The 12,860-nt window shown below is 36.2% G+C and overlaps 1 protein-coding gene across 1 annotated transcript in view; it reads right to left on the reverse strand.

Moving 5' to 3' along the window:
* CNTN5 (contactin 5) overlaps window positions 1-12,860 on the reverse strand; it is a 234,548-nt gene that overhangs the window by 84,039 nt on the left and 137,649 nt on the right. The gene's annotated exons all lie outside the window — the stretch shown is intronic.

Genomic DNA, 12,860 nt, shown 5'->3' on the forward strand with positions numbered 1-12,860 from the left:
AAGATTTGGGAACATATGTTCCCATCTCAGTAGTGCAGGTTGTCCACACTTTTTCAACACCACACTTGTGGCAGGGACCCAGAGAAAGCATAAGAGTATTATGAACAACCAGTGACAGCCTGCTTCTTCTTTGCTGCCATGTGAATTCAAGGGAAGGTTCCGTTGCCATGTGCTATTGTGCTGAAGACAGGCAGCCCCAAACCCTTTGAACCAGCAGGTAATAGCTACTCTCATGGAACAGCAAACACCACTGTAATCCCATGATACTTCATGTTTTGTTTTATTAGCTATTTCTATTAGTTTACCTTTTGCATTTTACTTGTCTCCATTAACAATGACAGAAGAAATCTAAAACCTGAAGCCCAGGTGTGATTTGTTCTGTACTCAGTGGGAGTTACCTGTCAAAAATCTGCACGCTAGTGCAAGCTCGTGATGATGTATCTCATGAAAGCTACTCCTGTAAAACTAACACTAGTATTCTTAAAGTTTAGTGTGGAAAAAGAATATCCTTCTTCCCCTTTTGAAACTTATTTCATGTTTGACTGCCATTGGAAGGGTGCAACTCTACCTCTGAATTCATGGGTTCAACCTTCTTCAGGTTGAAAAACATTTCAGATGCAAAAGAAATGGGCAGTTTGAAGTTCAGGAAGGAGTGGTGGGGTGAAACAAAGAATTTTGGAGCAAGCCAAAGACTGCTCACAGATAGCTAGACAGATGGGCAGACTAATAGTTATACTGTACCATATGTACCTGTAAATATGAAGAAGATAAAAAATAGTGTGGGGGCCCTCTATGAGAACTGTGAGAGCAGCTGTCCAAACTTGGTACTTATTCATGCAACTAATGCGAGTGCCTCAGTGCTGGCATATCTTGAAACTTTCTCTGACTTTTGATACTAAAAATGATAGAGAAAGTGCACTGTTACTAGCTCCCTCACCAGCCAGTGATGTTGGTATGAATGTTCCACTACCTAGGTGTGAATCCTCTCACTTGAACTTTCTGCCTCTTGCCACTCTCAAAAAAGATTGCCTAAAACACTGAATTCAGATAGTTTTCTTTTCACAGTGTGCTTACATAGTGCATAAGTCTTCAACTTTGCCAGATCTATCATTATACAGTGTGTTGCTGGAAACAGCACATGCTGTCCAAAAGCAAACCAGAAAGAACTTAATTTCTCAACTTGTGATATCAGGAAAATACTTTTTGTAAATTCCGCTGAGTTTACAGAGTCTTTTCCCAATGACAAATCAACAAAATATGAAAAAGAGCATAGCTTCAGGCTCCTGAGAAGCACAACAGAACCTCAGTCTGTAGAAGTTTTGAGCTGTGTACATATAATATAAGCTAATGAAGGGAAGGGGGAAGCCGAAGTAGTTTTAGCCTAGTGTATTTGAAGTAACTTTAAAAATGATACCATCTATCTTCAGACTAGCACTACATGTAGAGAATATTTAAGATAAGATTTTTAAATGGTCTTATGAAATAATTAAAAAATCCTCACAGAAAAATCTGAATAATTCAGACAATTTGGCACTCTCCGTAACAACAATAGGAACAAGATACCCTTAGTATTCGCATACATCTCAGTCCAGGTGACAAGGGAAAAATTAGTAATTTTTCTCTTCTAACATGTCTAAATCCTTGATGAACATCAGATAATATTACAACACATTCCTCGTTATTCCAGTCAGAAAAGTTGAAGGAGTGGGGCTCAGTACATGCAGGACAATGCTGCTGGCTCCACTGCTTTAAGAAGATAACTGGTAGATGACTATCTAAAGCAGTAGTTTATCTCTAACGGTAGTGTTCAATAAATTCTTTAGAAAAGCAAAGAAATCTATCACAGTCTATTTCTAGAATCCACATTAAGAGATTAAGTCAGAATGCTCTTTTAAAAGTTAAAAAATATGTTCTTACAATTTGGATATTATTATACAATTAAATATCCAATCTTTCACTGAATCTTATTATAACCTTAGCTTCAGTGGCAATCTATTGTGATAAACTCTGCGATTATAACATCTGGAATGGAACTAATTTACTACACATGACAGTGGGCATGGTTATAAACTGATTTTTCATCACAAAAGATAACTATACCAGAATGCATTCTGAATGCAACTAAACAGCTTGGACTGAAACATTTTGACTCCACTTTTGTATGTACAACCAGAATTAGAAAGTTTCTATGAATCTCAAAAATTACATTGCCGGTAAGTTTATATATAGCTGTTTATCTAGACACATTTGAGTGCATTTGAGTGCTTTATGAAACAACTTTTTGAAGTAAAAAGAAATCGAATCATCCAGTGTTTTTGATAACAAATCAAAGACAAGGACATTAGCCAGGTGCTCATGCTTATAGTTACTTTAATTCTGTCTTTAACGGCAGTTTAGTGCACAATCGTTGTTGGTAAGTCATTTCATGCAGAGAACATCTATATCCCAACAGCAGTTGGCTGACTGGACAGCTGAAGTGAAAATGACAGATGTTGAGCTAAATGTTTAATGACCTCATAAGTACCTACTTATTTGGTCAGCTCTGCTATCTTCCTTGGAAGTCAAGGGACAGAAGAAATAATAAACATTGATATGTAGCCTCAATTAGGGCCTCAATTTGGGCATTCTTCGCTGGTGAAATTTTGTTCACTATTTCGTGCAAAATTTGTTCAGGACGGTGGAATTAAGATGTGACCAGCCAATGTGTTTTGTGTCAGACTCAATGTCGTGTTAATTCTATGAAGAGTTCCTCACAGCTTCTCTGTACGTTCCAGAGACTCTACTTCGCATCGAATCTTGATTTCTTTATCTTCAGTGTGGGGCAGTTTAGATACAGTATTGCCAAGTAAATTCTACCCATATTCAGAGGGGTCTAATGAGATTTCTCTAGCTCACACAGTCTAGCCTTCTGGGATTGTTTCCTTGCTCTTGGTTGCTTAAATTCTTATAGTTATATTCCTATCAGTGAGGCACAAAGCCAATAATGCCATTATGAGCTCCAGCTATGGGAACTCAGCTCCATAGTTCTTAAAAGGTCTGGTCTATAGGAAGAACAGAACTTCATCTGCCTGTTATGTAGATGAATCCTTGCTTATGTTTCATTTGGCCCTGTTAAACACAGGACATGAGTGTTCCAGTCTTTCTGAAACTCTCAGCCTGAGTGTGCTGGCTGGCATCTATATTTTACTCCTACACAAACCTTGTTTTGAGTCACTTCTACTGAGCTTGGTTCCTTTATAGCTGGGTGTTTTTTTTTTTCCCTTTATCACCAATATGTTATTCTGAGATAATTTTTTTTTTTTTTTTGCTTATCTAATTGCTTCCCTCGTTTAACTGTGGTTATGACTTAGGCTTTGAAATATAACCTAATGGATTTTGTGAAAGAATACAAAACCTTTTATCATGGATTGTTCATTTGACCCCACTGTCTGCAGTACACTGGTTCATTTTTTAATCTCTAAGATTCGCCTTCCTGTAATGTGATGTAGGAAAAATCAGTGAAGAATATAGTAATTATCTTCATTTGAATGCGTACATTAATGACTGATAATTTATTCTCATTCAGTAGCAGCAAATGAATATAGCTGACATTAAAAGACTGCATTATTGCATTAAATCTGTGATTTTTTTTAAAGAAACTCATTATATTCCTGTGTATTCCACCTAGAAGGTTTAGATTTATTATTTATGAATTTTATTTCCCCTTCAACATAAAATATTAAGAGTAGATCTATAAGCCACTGAGGGAAAGAATTCATTTTCATCCAAGATATACATAATAGTAAAAAAAACCCTGCAAAACCAATCAAAATCAGTGGCAAAATCTACTTTTTGCTTTGAGGGCTGAAAATGTTTCTTATTTTGCAGCAAGAACTTTAAAAAGAAACATATTTTGTTAGTTTTATCTAGCCACTAAATTATTAAATTGCTCTGACTGACAGCTAAAAGCATCATTTTTCAAGGCTTCTCAGTTTCCCACTTCTGTTATCAAGGTCATGGAGTGGATTTTGCTACTGCTTGTTATGCTTCAGAAACACAGTGATTGCCTGATGCATAAAATCAGAAGAATGACAGGTACACAGAGTCAGACCTTCACAAAAGTGTATGTACTTCATTTAGTGAGGATATTAGCTATCCCCAAGGCTCAGATGACTGCTATGGAATTTGCCTTTGATCCAAAGTAAAGAATTGAAAGGACTTAAAAGCAGCATGCATCAGTGCTGTCTTCCTGTCTGACACTGCCACTCCAGCTCTTTCACATTCACACTAATTGACAAAGATCATGCAACATTTGACTGGCGTCTCCCAGTCTACAAAGAAGAGAATTAAACAGTGCTTTCTGTTAAATACTTCCTGGTAAAAAGTAAGGCACATTATGGGAAAAGAAGGTCTGACTCCTTTATACTCTATGCTATGTGTCTAGCAGCTCCATTTCTGCTTTATCAAAATTAATTCATCTGCTCACAGAGGTACAAAGGGACAAACCTTGTAAAAGAAGAATTAATTTAATCATATTCAAATGGAACTCAGTTATACACTTCAGCATTTATGAAGTTTGAGGAAAACAGAAATGAGCATGTAAGACTGGAGGTAGCAGCACTAGGTAGTACCTTCCAATTCTGTTGGTATTGGGGTACATTAGTCCCACTGGCTGCATCAGTTTAAAAGGCAGTGAAAAACTAGTGAAAGCTTTGAATGTCTGGTTACTTTTTAAACTAGTTCTTTAACTAGACTCAGAGCCAACCTGATGCCCACCATGCCCATGCAGCCAGCCTGAGCTCACATCTGCCCCTGTCACACCAAGCTGTACAGCAAAATGAGTGTCACATACTGTTGTGCACTGCTGGTGGGTTCTGCACCAGTAACTACACTAAACACTATTAATGCACATGCAAATGCTTATGAAAGTAATTGTACATCTATGGCCTTGTATGGAAGGGATTAAAGTAGAAGAAACCTAGGAAGCCCTGCCTGATCTTGCTCTCTGTTTCACATGCCTACAGTTCTGCAGATTTGTAGGGTACCACACTGAGGTCTCTCATCTGCACTGTGTCAGAGGGCTATTGATCCAAACAGTATCAATTATGTCAAAAGTAACTATGCACTTCTGTAATTATGCAAGGAGAGACGCAAGAAGAGAGTTGCAATTAGAAATAATCTTACAGTAATCTCAATAACAGATTTATTAGTATATATTGGTATTATTAATATACATTTTGCCATACAGTACTCAAGGCTAACCTTCTCTAGTAATAGAAACCAGTGGCTTAATTGCCTTTAATATACTCATAGGGAGGGTTTAACTTTTTATAACACATTAGATTGCTCATTGCCTAAAACTTCCTTTCAGGAGCATTTAACTATAGGGTTTACAGGTCTGTGATTTCAATTATAGTAATAAAATACTGGAACAAAATAGTTCTGGGAAAATATCTAATTCCAAAATCTCTTATGAACTCTCTTCAGAAGAATAAATTGATAAGAATATTTATTTTTATTGTATCATCACCTCTCATAATGCATTTCAAAAAGATAGAAACAAGCTGTTTTATCCATCCTCAACTGCCATCAGGCAATTTTGAGAATAATAAAATATGACATTAATGTGATTAATGCATGCATTTTGTAAACAAAACAATTAAGAATAAACCTGAGTATTAGTTAAAATTCATGGTAATTGCAAACCTTCATTACACTGCACAGCTGAGGACATTAGATAAAAGTCTTAAGAACTGCTTGCTTTTCAATCAAGCTCCTGCTATCGAATGTTTTGTAAACAGTAATTTATTATTAACTTGCAGAATAATTTCTAATGTCCTAAAATCTCTTCAAAAATTAAGATAGGCTATTTTCCTTTGGGGTTGTTAAATGTAAGAGTGGCAGAGGTGCTGGCTGCTAGGAAGTGCTATATTTCAATGGAGAAAGAGAATTTGGAACTGGTTATTGTTCCCAAGAAAACTGAGAACATCAAAATCAAAAATTCAGAAGAAATCTTGTTGCGACACTGCTTTAGCATAATGAAAACTGGCAGAGCAGCATCTGTTGCATTTTAGAGCCTGGGAGGAGAGATTTCCCTGTTACCTCTGATTGATACTGGAGATCCATCACTCAGTGCAGAGGCTGAGCATGGCTTATGTATTTTACTGGTATCTTATTCCATCTTTATTTGACAAGGAGTAAGACAAATACAGCCACATATGAACATGCTACTAAACTTGAAAGATGGCTCTGTGCTTTTTAGGAGTTTGTATTAATTTGTCTATTGACTATTTAAGCCAAATAAAATAGGACAATTAAATAATTTTAAATGGACAATTTAGCCCTAATCCGTTCATATCACACCAGTGCATGGTGTTCTCTCCTACATCACATGAAGTTACAGCTTCACATGCTCCTCCATTCTCATTTGGACAGCAATTATATGTGGCACTATGTTATTACCCTTAAAAAGTAGCTAGGAGTTTGCTAGAGAAGTTGGAAGTATAAGCATTTCCCAGTCTTGAACAAAACAAGTCTGAATTTGGATAGTGGTGCTGCTGCAGCAGCCTGCAGATCTCCTCCAAAATAATGGTTAATTACTTATTTCTGAATTTCACTAACTCTTTTTGGGCTTGTGGGATATTTAGGTAAAGAAAGAAGAGAAAGGTGATTTTACTTTAACAGGTTACACTTATGAGAACGACACTGGAGTACTGCAATAATGTTGTTTTTACATTATGCTTTAAAAAGACAAACAATTTTTGGAAAGAATTCAGAAAAAAGATTCCATGTGAATCAAGATGCAGGGAAAGCTTTATATATTGAAAAACTCAGATTCCATGTGAATCAAGATGCAGGGAAAGCTTTATATATTGAAAAACTCAGGGAAAGCTTTATATATTGAAAAACTCAATATTTATATATTGGTTATTTTAAGAGACTTATCTCATAAATCTTTTGGGGCAAGTGAATGCGAGATCCCAAAGGGCTTCATAACCTAAAAGAGAAATGGATTAAAAGCGCAAATAGCAAGAAGCTAAGAACAAACAAAATTAGAAGAATACATTTCAAACTATGAGAGAGATCATTTGCTGGAAGAAAATTCCCCAAACTACCAAGGAAAGAGCTGGTTACCCATCTTTTTATGTATTTTTATTAAATATAGGTTTCTTTTAAGAAGAAGACATCCTATATTCAAACATTCTATTTGGCAGGGAATTAGGAGGATGTGAGGTGTAAAGCAATTTAGACTAGATTATGTAGCTGCCCATTACAGATCTAACCTCTATAAAACTAAGAAATATCCATCTCTTGTGTTCTTTTGGGCTCTTTTCACTAGCACTGACAAAGAAGCATATGCTTGTCTGCCATTAGGTGTTACACTGCATTCAGGAACACACTTCATGACAACATATTTAAGACCATTTAGCTGTGTTTCTGAGGTAGCAGAGATTATAATTCCTTGGATCTGATAGTTGCTATCTACCTGTATAGTAAATAGCTCTTTTGATATATTACAATGTACAGTAAGATCTGTTCGATGTTTTAAATTTTCAGAAAAGCAGATCTATACTGAGCTGGTAAAAGCTCTTTGTTCTGTATTTCTTTGCAGTAAATCAAAGCAGTACTGAACACAGTAACTACACTTGATGTCAGTATGCTTTGCCTTTGTACGTAAACATACAGGGTGATAAAATTTACTGAATACACTAATTGAGTCAATCTAATATTTGGTTATATAGAAAAAAACAAATACAGCTAAAAAAAAAACCCCAAACAATACAAGAAGATTGCATGTGATAACTAACATAGCTATTTCACTACAAGAACAACATGTGAGAAGATTAATCAGCCTTTCCATAGTTTGGAGTGAGGTAACTGAAGACATTGGATTTGTATTTATATCAGTCCTGGACATGGTCATTAATGATAAAGCACTTGCAGATTTTCTGACTGATGGAAAGATAATACAGTTGTGTGTACTCCTGTTTCTTATATACGTTGTGGAAGATTCTTATATTTAGGTAGTGAGAACATATGCAGCATTTAAAGGAAAGGCACTATACATTCAAGTATTCCTGGAACATATTTCATTCTCATATCAGTGGAAACAACTGCTTATCTTTTGACTGAACCAAAAATAAGTATAGGCAGAAGACGTAATACTAGAAAGCTAATTAACCTATGTATCAAAAATACTAATATATTTTAATGGTAGGCTACATGCCTTCATGTGTATTTGCATCCATGCTGTTTGTAACAATACACGTACTTTTGCACAAATGTAAAATTTTCACTTGATCATACATGATGGGCCATGACGGGTTCAGATGACACTGAGCACTTCATCTCTTCTGTCATAGAACTGCGTCATTCAGAAGTGAAGTATTTTTCTTGACGCTTCTAAGCATTTTTTTGCAGAGATTATTAAGATGTCTGCACACTGTATGAAGGGAAGAGGCAAGGTTCATAGACATATTTGGCTTCTTTCAGCATAAGCCGAAGTGAAGTATCGAATGCATGAAGTTTAGTGCAGTTTTCCATTTTAGTAAGAGTAAGAGCTACGCACAGACCCACCAAACACAAGAAATCCCGTCAGTCAAAGACATGAGGGGAGACAGTTAAGACTTGCTCACTTGCCCTGAAAAGTGTTTCCAGTGGTTCAAAGCTCTATCTGAACATCCAATACATCAGAACCTTGCTTCTTACTTTTTCTGAAGCTACATTAAAACTTAAACTGTAACTAAATAAAGATAAAAGAAAAGTAGATAAAATTCCAGGAAGATGGAAGAGAGAAAGAAAAAAAAAAACCAGAACTCCAGACACTTGTCCCACTGCTATAGAGTGAGATGAAGAAAATAGTATTAGGGAGTGAATAAAACTGATACTGTAAGTTTGCAGCCATGAAAGTGAAGGTCTATTTGAGTAATTGGGACACAAAAGTCTTTATAATTTGGAATGCTCTTCAAATAGAAAGATATTAGTTCTGTGCCCAGAATTATTTTCACAGATTCTGTGCACTTATTTTCACAGAAAAACTGTAGCTGGTGGTGAGACCTTGCAGATGGGATAGTCTTATCCAGTCTTGGTCTACACTATGCCTTCTTGTCTCTGCCTACAGTGAGTGGACAGAAATAAGCATATCAGGGGATAATTCACATCACTAGTCTTGGATGGGTATTTTGGCCTGTGTGCAGCACTCTGACCATCTCTTGCTTTAATGCGCACCAAAAGAACTGATGACTAGCTTAGAGAAAGAACCGATCTTCTGGATTGGTAATGCCTGCTGTGAATCAAAATCTCAGTCACTGCTCAGAAAGGGAAAACAAAACCTATTTTGCCCAAAGAGGAGTGTGAGGAAACAGAATAGTCAGGGACATTGTAGTTCCTGTGCTGAGAGTGTCACACCTGCAGGAGTTGTGGCGACCATTAAGCTCATGAGATTACTTCTCAATATAGCCATTTATAGCGTTTATGAATGAAGAAGGGACACCTGCTACACAAGGCATTTAGTCCAAAACAACTGAAATGGATAAAAACAACAAAAGAATTTCATGGAGAGGAAAGGAACAAAATTTGTGTTGAGCACAAGGGCAGAGGATGAGAGAAAAAGACACTGGAGTAAAGGAAAATGCGGTGGCACTAGCTACAACACTCCTAACATTCACAAAAGCGTCTCAAAACAGTGTGAAACTTGATGTGCTTTCTGAATTGCATGAAGGGATGGGACAGGTCTTTAAAATTCCTCTGGCTTTTCCTGTATAATACATTACATATGCAGTTCCTTCTGCCTGACAGAAGTGACAAATGTAGTTACCTATGCTACCTTGAAGAGGAGAAGGGCTGAGAAGAAAGCATTGTGAAAAGAGAGCTACCAAAAGCAGTAACTCTAGTCAAGAAACTATTAGCAATGAACTTCTTTAGTTACCTGTGCTACAAATCAAGAGCCCAGCTTTTGAACTGGCTTTTCAAGTAACTTTAACTAAAAATACATACACTTGTAAAACAAGGGGATGACAGCTGAGAATGTGAGAAATCTGTAAAAGAGATGAGGAAGTGAAGACTAAAAACTAGTAACAGTTAATAGACATTCTCATTGAATTGGTTTATTGGAGACACAAAATACTAGAAACCTTGTGACTGGGGACATGACTGGCCAATTTGGGCTTTGTATTCTGTAAAGCATTTATGAGTTTCATCTGCTTGTAGGTTTCTGGTTTGAAAGAAGAAATGTTATATGACTCAATCCTGGGTACCACACGGTCTTGAGTTACAGCCTCATTTTTCTGCTAGTTTGTTTCATGCAGCTCCCATTCACACACCATCTGTTTCTTAGGGCTTGATTTGGCCTCAGATCTTGTCGTCCAAATCAAAGCTTCTTATTGTTTTTAGAGGCAACACACATAAAGGCGGATAGATAATAAACCTGCACCATAGTTACAACCTGCACCTGAAGATTTTTAATAAAATGTTGCAGACTAAAATGACTGTTCCCATATATCAGCATTAATGTGGTAAATGCCTCTCATGACCCTTTCCTTGTCTATAAATCACAAACTATGAAGATATGCCAGCATGATCAGATCAGCCAGTGGATGTTTCATTAAGTGTACAGTTTTTCAAGCTGCTATTGATAAACAAACAGAAGTAATTTTTCTCTTGCAGTAGAAAATTAGAGTCTAGAAGAAGGATTAAAAATTAGATTAAGATATACTTTTTCTGGATTAAAATTTAATCAAGAAATGCACCTACATCATCTCACTGGAAAAACGCATCTCAAATTCTACCCTTTTTTATGAACATTGTTTAGCATTTAAAGAGGATCTTCAGCATGTGTCAAAGAAAATATCGCTGCTGTTTTCATGTGTCATATTGAATATCAGTCTCACTAATACCACTAATAATACTTCAAAGTCTTTTATTATGCTATGTTTGCATCTCATGACAAGCAACGTGTCCTGGGAAAAAACTGCAAGTGCCAACTTTTCTATATGGAAAACATAAGCTTTTCATCTTAACTTCTGGAATTTAAATAATGAATTGCATTTCTTCTACAAGGATTGAAACCTGTTTACATAACCATCAATCATTGTACCAACTTGCATTCTCATCTGGGAACTGCATGTGCTCAAGCGTTGCCTGGTGCAATGGATGCTCAGACAACATTCATGTCAAATGTGTTGTTTGCACGTTTGGTAGCTGAATTGTTATAATAAAAAAAAAAAAAGTTCTTCAGAAAGAATAAATGCAATTTTATTTGTTCCTTTCCATGCAATTTTCTGCCTTTGTTTGGCTTATTATATAGCCTTTTATGAAATTGTTGATCTCAATTCAGATGCTAGTAGACGAATTTAAAAGATTATATATAGATCAGTTCAGGTCATGTTCCAATACCTTTTGGTTACAAACTGATGAACCGACGGAATGACACACAAGGTGGCTGCTCAACATTTGTGATCCCTGATTTTACCTGAATTCAATTTGCACCTTCTTTGATCTTTCTCTCATGGCTTTGAATAACTTGCATACATTGAAATACAACACAATTTCTCTCAATTGTCATAGGACAGAAATCCCCTGGGTTAGTTTTAAACACTAAAAATAATCAGCTTGGATAATATTCAGTCAGACATATCAGTTTCTTCATCATGTTTTGGGCTCAGCCTACGAATCTTTTAATGGAGAACTGATATTTCCTGCAAAATGAAAAAGGTGCCAGTCTGTGGTGCTTTAACTATTTCTCATTTTGGCCTTCTCTGATGGCAGTTCTTTGCTCACGGTCAGTTTACTTCTAAGAATGTGACAAGAATGGCAGCTTGCAATTTGTCAAGACTCTTTGAGACTTCTTTTAGTTGCTTCAGTAAGTTTAATGCCTATCCACAGAGTCCCTTGTGTAAAATCCTTCCTATTAATCAAAATCCTCCACTTGCTAAGTGCAAAATCCAACTTAACAGTACATGGATAATAATGCCGCAGAGTAATCTACCACAGAGCTCCACTGAGTGCTGTTAAGAACTCAGGGCATCGATACTAATTTTTTAAATCACCTTGCTATGAGAACGATAGCAGCTGCAGAGCCATTTTTAAACTTCCATAATGTGCATTAAAAGCATGGCAGGTGTTTCTTGTTTTCTATCAAGGTTTCAACATCATACTAAAGAACATTAAACTGCAATCTAGAATAAGTTCCTATCTTCAACATTTAAGGAGAAAGGAAACTGCTTCTGAAGCCTAGAATCAAGAGCTTTAAACCAGAGTACATTTTTCTGCACTTTGTGTTTATTGAAGAGCCACTTTTATTATTGGATGACCTATTCTTGATCAGTCTTAACATTCTTTTATCTTGTACTCCATTCTTTAGTTGAAATATGCATTGTGAAAATGTCATTTGCAATATTACCAAAGAAATGCATCAGTAATTAAATTGTTAATTTTGTACTAAAGTGAAAGCTCTGTTCGTTCAACACATGATATCAATTTTGTCATCAAATATTTCCTTTAAAGATGCTTTAAAGTATAATTGATTATATAGTTTTGATACCTTACAAAAGTATCTGCCTAATTTTCTTTTGGTTTTCCCATAAAAGTTAAGCAGAATCTTGAAGTAATTATCTGGAGGGTCGAGAGTACATACAAACCCTCTTCCAGTCTACCCTCCAGTGGTTCTCTTACCCAAGCTCTTCCCAGATGGGGCTGATGGGGCAGTCTGTCTGTCTGCAGCCTGCTTGCTGTCATAAAATCTGACCCTTTGTTATTCTATGCACAACATAGTGCAGACTGGTAATTTAAGAACTACTGGAAGCCCTGAACAGAGAGAAATTTAATTGTCAATATTACATTCTGATAATGCTCAAGTACTGAAATATTATTATTAGAAATAA

Source organism: Lathamus discolor, chromosome 4, assembly GCF_037157495.1.
Source record: "Lathamus discolor isolate bLatDis1 chromosome 4, bLatDis1.hap1, whole genome shotgun sequence".
Classification (NCBI taxonomy): Eukaryota; Metazoa; Chordata; class Aves; order Psittaciformes; family Psittacidae; genus Lathamus; species Lathamus discolor.